Source organism: Amblyomma mixtum, chromosome 10 (assembly GCF_055824585.1).
Source record: "Amblyomma mixtum isolate Tamu chromosome 10, ASM5582458v1, whole genome shotgun sequence".
Classification (NCBI taxonomy): Eukaryota; Metazoa; Arthropoda; class Arachnida; order Ixodida; family Ixodidae; genus Amblyomma; species Amblyomma mixtum.
This window is the reverse complement of record NC_143021.1, coordinates 87,116,800-87,132,302: the sequence shown is the minus strand read 5'-3', so window position 1 is coordinate 87,132,302 and position 15,503 is coordinate 87,116,800.

Below are 15,503 nucleotides of genomic sequence, written 5' to 3'. Positions count from 1 at the left end.
CAATGCCCTAAAAAGTTGTGTAGGGAAAGACTACAAAGCAAAAAAGCAACGAACCGGAGACCTCCTTGTAGAAATAAACACAAAAGAACAGAGCACCAAACTGATGTCATTACAGAATCTTGGAGAAATGAGCGTACAGGTAACCCCGCACCGCACCCTGAACCACTCAAAGGGCGTCATATCTGAATATGAACTCCTACAGAGTACCGATGCGTAAATGGAAGAACTAGCCGAACAGGTAGTAATAGCAGCCCGATGAATAACAATCCGGAGAAACAATCCTGAAATCAAGACCAAACATATTGTACTAACTTTCAATAGCACAACTCTGCCTGACTCCATCCACGCCGCATACCTCCATTCTAAAGTCCGCCCATACATACCGAATCCGAGACGATGTTTCAAGTGCCAGCGCTTTGGACACAGCATGTTGGCCTGCCGGGGCAAACCCACTTGTGTCACATGCGCAGAAGACGCACATACAGAAGAAAGATGCGAACGCACACCAAAATGCATCAACTGCAATGGCGCACATGGCGCGTACTCCAGGTCGTGCCCAGTCTGGAAAACAGAAAAACAAATTATAACTTTGAAGACCACAGAAAACCTGTCCTACCTTGAGGCAAAAAAACGCATCTCTTTCCAACAGAAAGGGACATACTCTGAAGCGGTGACGCGGGGACCGCCGCCGCCTTCAGTTTCTGTCGGCACACAGGTCTATCCGGTGGACCTGGTGTCGACACCCAAGTCCCCACCACAGAAGTCGGTGGTACAGTTCACAGGGCTGAAACTTTTGCGAGAAGACCACGCGATCCTCGCTGGAGGCCCTCAGGCCCCACTTGCAGCAGCGGCGTCCTCGGCGACAGACACCCAGAACAGCTGTGCTGAACTGGACCTGTAGCCCCACCCCTCTAAGATGGCAACTGCTGGCCCAAGAGACTCTGCCCCTGGAGCAGAGCCTGGTTCAGTGGTGCCAACAAAAAAGACGAATGCGAAGGCCACGGGCCAAGGAAAACAAGAAGCGTCCTCCACGTCCACCGTGGAGGAGATGGATGTCAGCGAAAGTCCGCTGACATCTAAAACACACGCATCCGCGGATTCTCCGCGGAAATCCGGCGCACGAAAGTGGCGATGGATACAACTCCTGGTTCGCCACCGCTGCAGCGGCGGCGAGACTCCCTAGAGAAAAAAGGGAAACCACGAATCACTGCTCCTGAGAATAAGTAACTTTGCCCAATCCCCAACTTATCACAATGGCGTATCTAATACAATGGAACTGTAGAGGTCTACACAGGAACTACAGACATAACCGATATGCTCAAAACAATGGCACCTACAGCTGTGTGCCTGCAAGAAACGAACCTTGGGCCACAGCACACAAATATCTTTAAAAAATATAATATTTTCCGGAAAGACCGAGTACAAGCTAGCCGACTCTCAGGAGGCGTCGCTATCATTACGCAAAGCGATGTCCCTGCAAGAGAGGTGTCATTAAAGACCAACTTAGAAGCGGTCGCGGTAAACATCATTAGCCATAAAACAATAACAATATGCTCTGTGTACATACCACCACACAACACAATAGCCATGCATGACCTAGAACTTCTGGAACAGTTGCCAGAGCCATATGTAATAATAAGGTATTTTAACGCACACTCCTCATTCTGGGGAAGTGAGCATACTGATTCCAGGGGTCAGCTCATCGAGGATTTTATTCTTTCAAATAGCATATGTTTAATGAACACAGGAAAAGGAACGTACTGCTGCCCCAGCTCTGGAAAAATGACCTGCCTCGATTTAGCATTTGCATCACCATCTGTTTTTAATGATTTTATTTGGGATGTTTTAGATGACCCCCGGGGATGTGATCACTTACCTACGGTTTTAAAACCAACATCAGCTACATTCATCCTCCCTACGAAGCCACGGCGATGGAAAATTCACCTCGCTGATTGGGCACTTTTCAGAACGAAGGCCACACTAGAAAAAGAATATGCCGAAACCCTTACTATAGAAGAACTAAATGAAAAATTTGTCACATGCTTAATATCTGCAGCAATAGAAGCCATCCCACAAACGTCTGAAATTGCACGAAAAACACATAAAGTTTGGTGGTCAACTGAATGCTCATTGGCTAAAAAGCAGCAAAACAAGGCTTGGGGACCCCTTCGCAGATATCCCACTGCAGGAAACTTGCTCCTCTTCAAAAGGGCTAGAGCAAAAGCACGATACATCAGACGCAACGCAGAAAGGGCATCATGGCAACAGTACATATCCTCCATAAACAGCTCAATATCATCAAAGAAAATGTGGGAGCAGGTGCGGAAATTCAGTGGAAATTTTACCCCATTCACATTTCCAATGCTAACACCCGGTACTCAAACAACATTAGAAGAGCAGGCCAACATATTGGGTGAGCATTTTTCTACAGTTTCAAGCTCATCCAACTACACACACACACAGTTCAAAAGCACAAAACAATAGTAGACAAACAAAACCTGCCCTTCAGAACATGCATACATGAAGACAACAATCAGGTTATTACAATGCAGGAACTAAACGCAGTACTAACATCCGGTAATAAGACAGCACCAGACCCAGACAATATACATTATGCCATGCTTGCTCACCTCTCTGAGACTGCCATAGAGGCTCTCCTAAAATTTTTCAATAAAATATGGATGAGTGAAGAAATTCCCCAAGCATGGAAAGAAGCAATCATAGCACCCTTTCTAAAATTTGGCAAACCACCAACTAGTCCCACCAGCTACAGGCCAATAGCACTCACTAGCTGTACAGCACAATCATTCGAAAACAGACTAAACATCAGACTAACCTTCATACTTCAGTCCCAGCAACTTTTAGATATACACCAGTGCGGTTTTAAAAAGACATGTTCCACAACCGATCACCTCGTTCGCTTTGAGAACACAGTTCGGGAAGCGTTCATCCACAACCAACACTGTATCGGGGTCTTCTTCGACATGGAAAAGGCTTACGATACCACGTGGAGGTTCGGTATCCTCCGTGACCTAGCGGACCTAGAAATCCGCGGCAGGATGCTGGGCTGTTTGAGCGACTTCCTAAGCAACCGTACATTCAGAGTCCTCCTAGGTGCAACCTTCTCCAACACTTTTATTCAAGAAACTGGCGTCCCCGAGGTGTGCATCCTCAGCACGACCTTATTTGTCATCAAAATGAACTCCATAGGAAAGGTAATCCCAAAATCCATAATGTACTCAACTTACGTAGACGACCTCCAAATAGCATGCACGTCATCCAGCATACCTACCTGTGAGCGACAAATACAAATAACAATAAATAAACTGGTTACCTGGGCAGATAGAAACGGATTTAGATTTTCCCCTCAGAAAACAGTAGCGGTTCTGTTCTCTTTGAGACGAGGCCTACAGGCCGACCCCAGACTATATCTAAACCAAACCCAATTACCTGTCAAACAAGAGCATAAATGTCTAGGGATAACTTTCGATAAAAAGCTCACATTCTTGCCACATATAAACAGCTTAAAGAAAAAAGGTTCTCAGGCCCTCAATGTACTGAAACTACTGTCAAGAAAACGCTGGGGGTCTGATAGGGCATGCCTGTTACACATATATCGTTCTCTGGCTCGCTCTAAGTTAGACTATGGGTCCATAGTATATGGCTAAGCAAGACCGTCATACATAAAACGACTGGATCCTGTCCACAATCTTGGTTTAAGGTTGTCTTCCGGTGCTTTCAGAACTTCCCCAATAGCAAGTCTGTATGTGGAAACTAATGAACCTTCCTTAGAAGATCGAAGAAGTGCACTAACTTGTACATACATCCTCAAAATCATTTTTTAGCCCAAACATCTGTTATCCAATTGTCACGAAATGCCAATCCCGAGTATTCTTCAACAAGCCTCTCGCAGTTAAGCCGTTGCTCTTGCGCTTCGAAGAAAAATGCCAAGCCCTGAACATACTAAATGAAATTAAAAATATTGCCCCAAGACACGAAGCGTTACCACCGTGGTACACTCTCCCCACAGTGTGTGACGTCACACTAACACGCCTCAGGAAAACCTGTACACCACATGACCATATCATACAAGAATATCTAGCACTACAAGAAAAATACAGAAATTACACTGCATTTTATACTGACGGGTCAAAAACTCATGCTCATGTAGGAATCGCAGTAATACAAGGAAAAATGAACATGCAGTACGACTTCCCTCATGTGCTACAGTTTTCACCGAGGAGTGTTATGCTATTAGTGTTGCGGTACAGAAAATAACAAATGAAAGGATCAAAAATAGCATCATTTATACCGATTCACGCAGCGTCCTTACAGCATTAAACTCCAAAAATGCCACGGAGCCACTGATTGGAAGCATCATACACAATATAGTAAAAGTCACAACACAAAAACATGTTATAAAATTCTGCTGGGTTCCCAGTCACGTTGGCATTAGGGACAATGAGAGAGCCGACATGTGTGCTGCAGAAACCAGAACCATGGAAATAAAACATGTGAATTTGCCTCCTAGGGATTACATGAAGTTAGTGCATAGCAGACTAAGAGCCAAGTGGCAAGCTTCTTGGGAAAATGAAGGACACAACAAGCTGCATTCCATAAAGTCCATTTTAAAAGAATGGAAATCATGCCGCCATAAAGAGCGTTTTATCGAAGTAATTTTATGTCGTTTACGCATAGGTCACACACACATCACCCATAACTTCTTATTAACAAAAAAAGACAAACCTCTGTGTGAATTGTGTGGTGAGGAGCTCACAGTAAATCACATTTTAATTTCTTGTTCGTATCTCGAAGAACTTAGAAAAAATTTTTTTACGGTATTTTACAATGAACACATTCCATTTCATCCCGCATTGCTTTTAGGCGAGCAAACACTTGTCGAGTTTTCACTTGTTTGTAAGTTTTTAAAGAAAGCCAATGTTTTAAATCTATTAGAATGTTACCTCTATACACTTAACAAAACATCATCTAACCTTGTGTTTGGCGCATGATAGCCTTAGTTGCTTATGCGCCATAAAACCCCATATAACTAACTAACTATCTTACACTTTAGATTCATTTGGGTTTACCGTCCCAAAGCGACTCAGGCTATGAGGGACACCCTAGCGGAGGGCTCTGGAAATTTCGAACACCTGGGGTTCTTTAACCTGTACTGACATCGCACAGTACACGGGCCTCTAAAATTTTGCCTCCATCGAAATTCGGCCGCAGCGGCCGGGACTGAGTCCGCGTCTTTCGGGTCAGCAGCCGAGCGCCATAACCACTGAGCCACCACAACGGCTACAGTGTGCAGTTCAAATTGTAACCTGATTTCACTTTCAAGTAGCAGTCAGCAGTTGCATATTTAGTAGATTGAAATGATAGCGTACAAACCTTTGCTTGGGTGAAATCGCTTTGTCCAGTGTTCTAGTAGTACATTCCATGACAGTGAGGCTATCTGTGCCGCCTTTGATCTCGTCAAAAATGCATGCCAAGATCGGAGGCATTTTGCTTCAATGACTCATGTGGATGGCATCTACTAGCTTTTGGTGCTGTTGTGGGAGAAAAGAGTATTAATAGCAGGATACATTGCTGGGCTAGTTGAAACCAATGGAGGCAGGCTAGACTGTCATACTTGCACGCTATGAAAACCTGCCTGCATTTTCATAACAGGGCCCCCCCAAGCACGTGCACACATGTTGCTTGTGTTCTTAGAAGTGTTGTTAAAAGCAAGAAGAAATATGCGTACTACAGAAGTTATATGTATGCTGTCAACGTTTCTGTCGGCTTCGTTTCTAGCAACTCGCCATGCTGCTGGGTCGGCCAGACAGTTTCACAAGGTCGCGATGTGTTGTATAGACACTAGCAACTGTTACCATGTTGCCAAGGTGGTAGTTATTTACTCCCCGAAAACACATACAGACTAGGCACAAGTACCAAGGAAGAAAGAAGGTGGACAAGCGGGTGAATATTCTGAACCGCTATTTTCAACCAAAACAGCTTTGCGTAGAAGCCTTCAATTTATGGGAGTAACTTCCATGAAAAATACCACCTTAAAGGGCAACTGAAGCCGTTTTAGAATTTGGTGAGTTTAAGGTTGCTGAATGTGTGAAATGTGCAGGTAAAGTCTGTGAAATCGTTTTGTTCTAGCATTTGAAATAATGGCGTAATCGCCGAATAAAGTCGTCGTCGGCGTTCAGGCTTCTCTGAAGTGCCCAGCGATGGGCAGAGGCCCCAATAATGACGTCACGTATGATGGCACTAGGTTTCCAGCAAAGAAACGGTAGTGAAGGCCGGTTAGAGTGGGCAAGGGCAGGTCCGGTCCCAGAACAGTTGGTGCTCTCGCCTCTCGTCGTGCGTCAGCTCTGCTGCTTCAGCTGCTGATCGTCTCGCCTCGCGCCGGGCATCGGTTCTGTTGCTCCGACTGCTAAGCATCTTCCTCTTTACATTTGGCCCCGGGGGAAAAAGCCATCCTGGCGATTTAGGGGGTCAACAGAACGCAGGGGTCGTAATACGGCTTCAAACGCGAAACGTGGACGGTCTCGCGCCAACGTTGTCGGAGATCGGGTGATGGCGTCACGGGCTCAACGATGTAATTGACGGGAGAAGTGCGCTCAAGGACACGGTAGGGTCCGTGGTAGTTTCGAAGCAATTTGGTAGAGAGTCCTGGTGCACATGGAAGAAAACCGACGCCATCGAGGTTGAACCTCACGATGCATTGTTTGGCGCCATCTGACGACGCACAGCAGCATGCAGGCGTAAGCAGCGGATATTTGAAATTTTGGCAACAATGACGTCACTGCCGAGTTTCCTCGCACTCCTTCAACGTAGTGAGGAGAAGCCTAAACATCGTCGCTGTTTTAATAGATGATTATGTCACCATTTGAAATGATAGTGCAAAAATACTGTGCATGCTTTACCTAGAAGCTTTATAGATTTGAATTCTTGAATAACCTCAAATGCTCAAAAAACCGTTTCAGCTTCCATTTAACAAAACTTTTCCTGGCGTGCTTTCATGTTTTTTGATACTGCTGATTATTATTTACATGGCTTGGGCACATAGCCTCAAGGCTAGCGCTGTGCACCAGGTGTTTCACCTAAGATGTTTTGCAATTTTGTAAAATAAGCTTTTTAAGTTAGAAAAGCGCTTTATCCAATATAGCATTGTCAGCAGTGTGAAGTTATAACTGAACAAGCCTATTTTTCAAAATTGCAATACATCTCAGGTGGAACACCTTGTATATCAGCATGCTTTTTCAACAATGTCATGGTCTTGACAGTTATGCTCTACCTGTCTCGTTTTAGTGAGTGCGATATCACTTTGCTTGTTTGGCTGAGAAGTTACTCCTTCTTTCCTGAACACATGGTAAGGGTCCTTAACGAGGCAGAACCGGAGCAGGAATCTGAGGGAGCGCATACTAGCGCAGACAAGAAAGCGATGTTGGGAATAAAATAAACACATTTTTGCGAAACTTCAGTGATTCTCTAGACATATTTTACTTGAGAGAGGTGAACATAATGTGTTTTCCAAGAGCACAAATCGGAAAATTTTTCACACAACTAGATATGACTGAAATGCTGTAAGATGCCTTTTCCATGTACTGAATACACAGCAAAGGAAGAAAAGAACCAAAAGTAAAGAAATTAAGTTTTTTTTAAAGAGTACAACGCAGTAGATTACAAAAGGTCTCCACCCACTGGCTCACCTGAATAAATACTGCAGGGGACGTTTCCACCTTAAGGGTATGATGCGATAACCTTAATGGGTTAATGCCCATATATGTGGAATCGGCCATTGTGCAGACGTCGCCGCCTTAAAAAGAGGCGCAGAAGATGAAGAGGCCAAACTGATACAAAATAAAATGCAACCTCATCTATCAGCACCTTTTCTTGGTTCCCGACAGTATACATGGCCAGTTTCGAGGCACTGCAGCAAAGAAGCCCAGTACGTACACTGCAGCTGCTGCTGCTAGCATAACAACAATATCGTGGAGGCAATTTTCTAAAGCTTCATGCTTCGAGAAGTCAGTCCCCAAATCCTCTTCTTGTAAATTGGTCCTCATACACTAGGAGTGCAATAAAGCTGTCCAGTTTTGTTTGTATTCTTGTAATATTTTACTCTCTCGTAAGGAAATTGATACTCTGCCAACATGATGACTAAAGTGTTTAAATTAATGAAATTGGTTTTTGAGGAAAGGAAATGGCGCAGTATCTGTATCACATATCTGCCAATTTTTCTGCACACTAACCACAGTCCGAAACTAGACTCTGGAAACAAAAAGAAATCGTGATTAAATACAGCAGCACACTCCCGTTGTTTATTTGCTGTCAAGCAAACCTCTACTCTTTCGCAGATGTACCCCTGCAGGTTGTGGGGACGACTGTCCTTGTTCTGTCGCAAGTGCGCTTGAAATTGAGCACCCGTGACAAGACGTTCCAATCAGAGCCGTAGACCTACACTCAACAAAATGCCTTGCCTTTGTTGCAGGGCACCATTCATGCAGTGTCCTGTAAAAAAGAAAACACAAATAAATGTAGTTATTTATTGCACGCTGCACAGCTGCATGAGATTCCGCTACAACAGCTGTGAAAAATAAGTGAGATTATAAATATGGTTGTGCGACTTCGGACCCTGAAACAAGCAAACTTGAACGAATTCAAAAACGAGCGGCAAGGTTTGTGTCCGCAAACTATGATTTCGTCAAAAGCTCCTCTTAGATGTGCAAAAATTTGGGCTGGCCTCTATTGCAACACAGACGCAATACCTTTCATTTACAATACAATAAAATTTTACAATATTTTGATAGGCACAACAGGTTTGTCTAAAGATCCATACATGAAAGCCACCAGCTATACATGTATATCCTCCCGTTTAGATCATTCTTTAAAGGTTCAAGAATACCAGTGCCGTATAAATGTCCTTAAAAACTCATTTTTTTCCCAAAACAGTGCATGATTTTAATAAATTGCCAGAAGTTGTCTTAGCCCTGCACTCTTCTTTTGAAAATGCTCTGTCGCACCTTTTGTTGAACTTACCTTTTTTACGTCTTTCTTGGTTTCATCATTCTTTTGTTATCAGTTTGCTCAGTATTGGAACGCGTTGTATTTGTTATTATTTGTTTTTTACAGTGTCATCTGCATGACGATATATGCTTTGCAACTGTATGCGCCCAACAAAAATGCCCTCAACGGGTGCTGCAGGTACCTAAATAAATATACAAACAAAGATGGCACGTACGTGCCATCTTTTTTTGTTTGTTTATTGAGTTTTGCAATATCAGAAATGGTTATCAAAAATCGTTAAAGCTTAATCTAAAGCCTTTAACTGTACCCACAGGGCCTACAGGGTGAATCAAAGCTGGCCATAAGAGCACTACAGTGGTACTGGCGCCCACAAACGTTTTCGGAACATGAAAATTACAACAGTCTAATTACTGGGTAGCCCAAGCATGAAGCCATGAACTGAAAGTGTGACCTGCACAATCCACACCTCAGTGCCTAGCTGGGCTTGCAGTCAGCGAGGAAATTGACGTTTTTCGTGATTTCGGCGTTCCGAAAACTTTTGTGGGCACCTGTACACATTCTTTGTTAGAAATGCATACGTTACAGAAATTTCCGGACCCTCGGCCACTGGTTCTTGCCGTGCCACAGCCATTCGAAGGTTATAGGGGGCAACAATCGTATCTTTACTCTTTGCCAAAAGCTCTGAGTGCCACAAAATTTGAAAACACATACACACAAAAAGAAAAAGTGCAGGGGTCAATCATTTAGTAGCCACATGGTTTTACAAAGATGTGCCCACGAGAAATGCTGACAGCAAGAAAGCTTTATGTAACAAAAATATTCAATACAAACTACAGGCAGCAGTGGATGTGAGTGAAGAAACGGTACGAAAACCCCACTGGCCACTGTCAAGCAGTGAAAGGGCCTTAGGCTAACATATTCAAGCACAGCAACACAGGGTGAAACCAGAACAACCAGGACTACAAAAGTTCAAAGGAACTAAACAACATGCTTTAGCACTAACTGCTGTGCCTAACAAACAACACAAATGGGACAGCAATACTTTACTGCAAGACTGCGTGTCAAAGCTAGTGGAATGCTTTACGTCATCAGAGATAAGAATGTGCCAGCATTTTCACAATGCAAGAACAGGTTCGTCTAGCTGAAGACGACTGCGCTATATGTAGAGGTTGGACGTTTCAATTTTTAATTTTTGAGCATTTGGCAGATTTTTTTTCAATGTTTATTTCAGCAACAAGTATTCATTTCGGCTAATGAATTACTGCACGTGTTTGTGTGTTTTTGTTTCTTCAGGGTGGTAATCTTGTGCAGTCAAAAGTCGCTTGGAATTTATTTTGCCTTTTTGTCAGCCTAGAATTCGACTTACAAGTAAAAATGCTATTGCCATTTAATAAACTAATGGAAGCTAAATGATGGAGCCGTCAGGTGCAAGCTCAAGTGGAAGTTGACTGCCAAAGGTGGGTTGTCTTGTTATCGTTTGGCTGCAGCACTGGGTTCAACGAGAGGGTGGGGCACCACATAGTTTGAATGCTGACAGTAACAACGAAACTGTTGCACTCTAGGCAGAACACAATTTTCAGGAAGCTTTTGCATGGTTTCGCATCAGTCTCCTTGCACACAGTGAAGAAGCCTACCCGGGTAACTGCCCTGGGATGTAATAACAGTGAACAGCTCTACACTACCAGCCGACGATTTGGCAAGGATTTTGAGCCTCCCAGTATAGAGCCACGTAATGTAGCAAAGCAACAGCTCAAAACGCACGACTGTGTGGCTTAATACACACAGAACCACCGTCCTACCACGACCTTGTCTTATGTACTGCATTTTTCTCCCACTCACTAGCCAGCTAGCTGGACACCGATCTTTTTCGGTTAGAACCAAATTTTGTTAATTAAATTAGGCGTACTATAATTGGTTTAAAATAAGAAGTCCTTCCCCTAGCTACACGATATGATCACACGGGATATAAAGATGATCACGACGAGTGTAAGACTCATTCTCCAGGTTTGTCAGCAGAAGATTTAAAGAGCACAAGGTCGAGATTGTACAATTCGACATTTAAGTCCCAAAACTACACCCCTGCTATGGTAAGGAAAAATGTTTTCCAATTTCAACTGCCTGCCTGATCCTCTTGCATGTGCACTGAAATCTCAACAGGTGAGCATACTTGAATTGTCCTTTACTTCAAGGCAGGCCCAAGAACCAAGTATTGAATCAATGACCTTCTTTTGATCATTAATTTGATGGTTTATGGCCTAAGGCCAATCTACACTGATGGCTAGTGCGGTTTAAAAACTATGTTGAGTGCAAAGTTAGGGAATGATTATCGCAGTGGGAAGATGCGCACTTTGAACTCGTGCTCATGACCTTGTAAATGACCTGTACACTTTCCAGTGGTACAGGACCGGTAACATGGCGTTGTGCTCAGAGGGGCTCTTCGACCACTTTTCACATGCAGAGGCGGGTCCACTGTGCAGCCTTGGGCATCTGTACGCAGCACTGGTGCTATAAAACCGTTTTAAGAGGTGAATGTGGACTGTGCTCGAGGGTGGCCTTCGATCTCTTGTAGTCATTTTCGACGTCACGTCGCTGTCATGTGGTGAAGCCAACCTAACTAAAGCCTACTGGCGGCTCCCGCCTGGCATGCTTCATTCCCTTCGCCTCCGAAGACATTATGGAAACAAACTTTACCTTACTTTTAATGGGTGATCATTTTATTTACAGTGAACTGGTAACAGCATTAGACGTCTTTAATAGGTATACCAGCAAGTTCCACAGGAGCCTCCGCTGTGGCTTCGATGCAAAGCAGGTTAAAGCTAGCAACACCTAGCGAGCAGTGCACGGAAGTGTGTCTCTAGTGTGAGTGCAACGTATCCTTGCTTCCAATTTGCAGATAAGCTTATTTACTGTTGTTTTTCATCTATTGAATTATCAATATGTTGAACTATTCTGCGATTTCCTCTCAGTGCGATAAAACTAGCCAAAGGGCTTGTTCAGATTGTGTAACCATTTTTAATATCAAAACCACCGTTCTTCAAATTACAAAGAGAGCAAGTTACCCGGCACTGTGGACAGGCATCGCAACTTTGACGAGTGATCTGCATTTGCCGCTCATACAGAAGCACATTGCACTCATTCAATGCTCGGGTGTTTACTCACAATGCACAACTGTTGTGGGTCAACAATTAGTGGATTAGCATCTTATCATGGCATGCAGTGGGCCCCAATAATGCTGAATTGTTGCTGCATCCTCACACCGCTTGTTCTTTACCCAGATTGAGCACTTCAGACTATTCCAGCTGACGAAATGGGAGTGGATGTGAGTGGGCAGCAGCTGTAATTGCGTCCACTGTACACAACTCTGCCATTCGCCGTGATAACATGCTGACCAAGTGAACGGCTCCAGCTCTCACAGTGCTATAAAGCGAGCTTCACATACTGACATGAGAAGATTTGTCTGAACCGGTCTTCTGCTGGACAAAGAGAGAGACCTGAGGAGATCCGTTATGTTGGGGGCTCAGTGTTTTTACTTTTTTTCATTCTCACTGGTACGCAGAGGAATTTTCCATAAAAAATACTATGGGCTTTATAAAGTATCAGTGAAATCCGTGCTGCTCACAGATGATGTCGGAGCAGAAATGCATGCATACTTAACAACCAAGTGTTGTCAGTAAACGCAGCTTTATTTCCTCGGATGTCTTTTACGCCATCGCCTAGGATGGTGAGAAATGACAGGTAGTGGCTAATGTACGACAAATAAACTCATGTTTGTCACATCTACATATAGCATGCCGATGTAGTTGACCCCTCTCACACAATTCTAGTGTTCAGTTGGAGTTAATGTTTGGCTACATTTATGTTGATGAACTCTCCTATACGCAGCATTTTTCATTGGCGTCTGTGCTCAAGTCCCGAAATGATGGCGGTTACATCCAATTTGGCTGCTATTTGGCTGTATTTCAGCCTGGCTGTTACTAAAAGTCCCTCACAACGCAATATTTGGATCCACATTTCACCTCACCAGTCCCCTTCTGCTTCTGTTTCTTGTTCCTCTTAATTCGATCCTGCGGATTGCTTTGTTTTTTCGGATCATTGTACACCCGCGCTGCATTGTTCTCTTCTGCCACAATCTTTGATGCGCCAAACTTTTTTGCCATGGTTTATGCCGCATCAATTCATCACTTTCGTCTCCTAGCCCTATTTCTCATTTCTGCATGCTGCGTTCTGCTATCAGCCGTCACTATGCATCCATCAGACAATGTTTTGGGCGTTGATAGGCCATGCAAGCTCCGCCTTTTCAGGAACCCTTTAGATGCTTACCGCGCAGTCAAGAGCATGACCACTGCCTGCGGTGAGTGGTAAGGACCCTAGTTTCTCGCGATTCCGCAAAAAAAAAAAAAAACGGAGATTTTAGCCCGCCATCTTTCACAAAGAACAAAAAAGGGGAGAGGGGCACGCTGAAATACGGACTAAACGGATAGGTCCAAGTTATTTAAAAGGCAACGCTTCAAAGGAGCGCGCCACAGTCTAGCGAAGCTAATCCTCCATTACGGTAATGCACGCACATCACGCAGTAGCAGCCGCGCCGTCTGATCCGTGCCGCCGGTGCTCGGCGTTTCGAGCTGTCCAGCTCCAGCACCCGTTTGCCCTTCTTTGCTGTCCCTACTTCGCACAACTCCTGCAGTGCCTTTTATTTCGCAACGACCCGTACCGCCTTTCTCCATCCACACTCACAAGTATGCACTTGCTCGCCCTGCGTTTTGCTTCAAAATCATGGAAAAGCGGGCTTCTCCTCGCGGCTCGCAAGCCTATTGGCAAAGGTCGCTTTTGCAACGTTGCACAGCTCGGAAAGAAAAAAAAATAACACTTGCGGATTATTTATCACTTTACGGTATGTAAAACTTTTCGCCGCAGAAAGTCAATGGGCCCTAGAATATGACGTAAAGAAGTCGGTGAATTACCGGCGGTGCTTGAGACGCTGCAGCGGATTCATTTTGCAGCCGGCTCCATGTCGTGTGCCGCGGAATTTTCGGTGATAGCGCATTTGGCTGCAAATAGGCGCGGCAGTGCTTTTTGGGAGGCATGATGGAGCACCTCCTTTGCATGCTTCTAGCAGGCTTGTACAAGTACAGGAGGCGTTGGCTTGTATAAGGTGCAAGAACGAGCACACTGAAGGCAGACGGAACGCACAGCCAAGGAGACGACGACAGATTGCGCGGGAAATTCCACGCACCCGCCTCTCCTTTTTTTTTTTTATAGCGTGCCTCGATGCGCGCTCGCCTCTCCCAGCAAGGCAAACGCTTCAAGATAGCCAAAAAGAAAGTAACGTTTACAAAGTTAACTACTACATTCGCAACATATAATATAGATAACTCAACCTGTTTCAGAGCAACGCGCTAAAGCTGTGTGCAGTCTTGTCAGCACGCAATTTTTTTTTACAAGACTACAGCGCCACATGCACCATTACGTTATTAAAAGATCATGTAGAGAGTTTGTTCTTACTACGCGAGGTTGGTGACGCAGTGACGCTTGTTCACGAGTGTCTATCAGCTGTTTCTCTGTTACTCCCTGAGCAGTACCAAAAAAATTCAGGGGGCACTTTGACTGTCTAAAGTGGGTAGAGGCGGAAGCGTTTTCCGCACCACCTTCGCTGTTTCTGTGGCACTGGTGGCGTCACATATATTTGAGTACTAATTACTAAGTGATGGCAAATCACTAATTAATTCTTAATTACTGATTAATGCCTGAACACTAATTAACTGCTGATTAATGACGCTTAAGCTTCGCCTTTAGCAGTAGAACGCGACAGCGCGTTGTAGCGCAGCCAGGGAGTCCACGGAACGCCACCACCCGTTCGGCGCGATGCCTTGCCCTATGAACGCAACGCTTTTTGAGGAAAGGAAATGGCGCAGTAATTCTCTGTCATCTCGGTGGACACCTCAACCGCACCGTAGAGGAAGGGAGGTGGGAGTGAAAGAAGATAGATAAAGAGGAGCCGTAATGAAGAAAATGAAAATTGTATTTGAGGAAAGGAAATTACGCAGTAACTGTCTCACATATCTCGGTGGACACCCGTCAAAATTCAGGGGGGCACTTTTTTGACCTAAAGTGTGGTCACTGATGTGTGGTCAAGATGTTAAGCTTCGCCCCTAAGAGTGGAACGCGACAGCGTCTTGCAACGCTGCCAAGGAGTCCATAGAACGCCATCGCCCATTCGGTTCTACGCCTCGCTCGTCGGTAAATTGGTTTCTGAGGAAAGGAAATGTATCTGTCTCTCATTTGTCGGTGGACACCTAAACCTCGCCGGAGGGGAATGGAGGAGGATGAGAGTGAGTGAAGACACCGTATTCACTAGACGCGCCTTTGTTCACTCGAAACCATCGAGCTGGCATGGCGGAGTGGATAGCGTGCTCGTCTCTCACGCCGAAGACCGGGGTTCGATTCCTGAGCTCGACCAATTTCTTAATCGCTTTTATTTA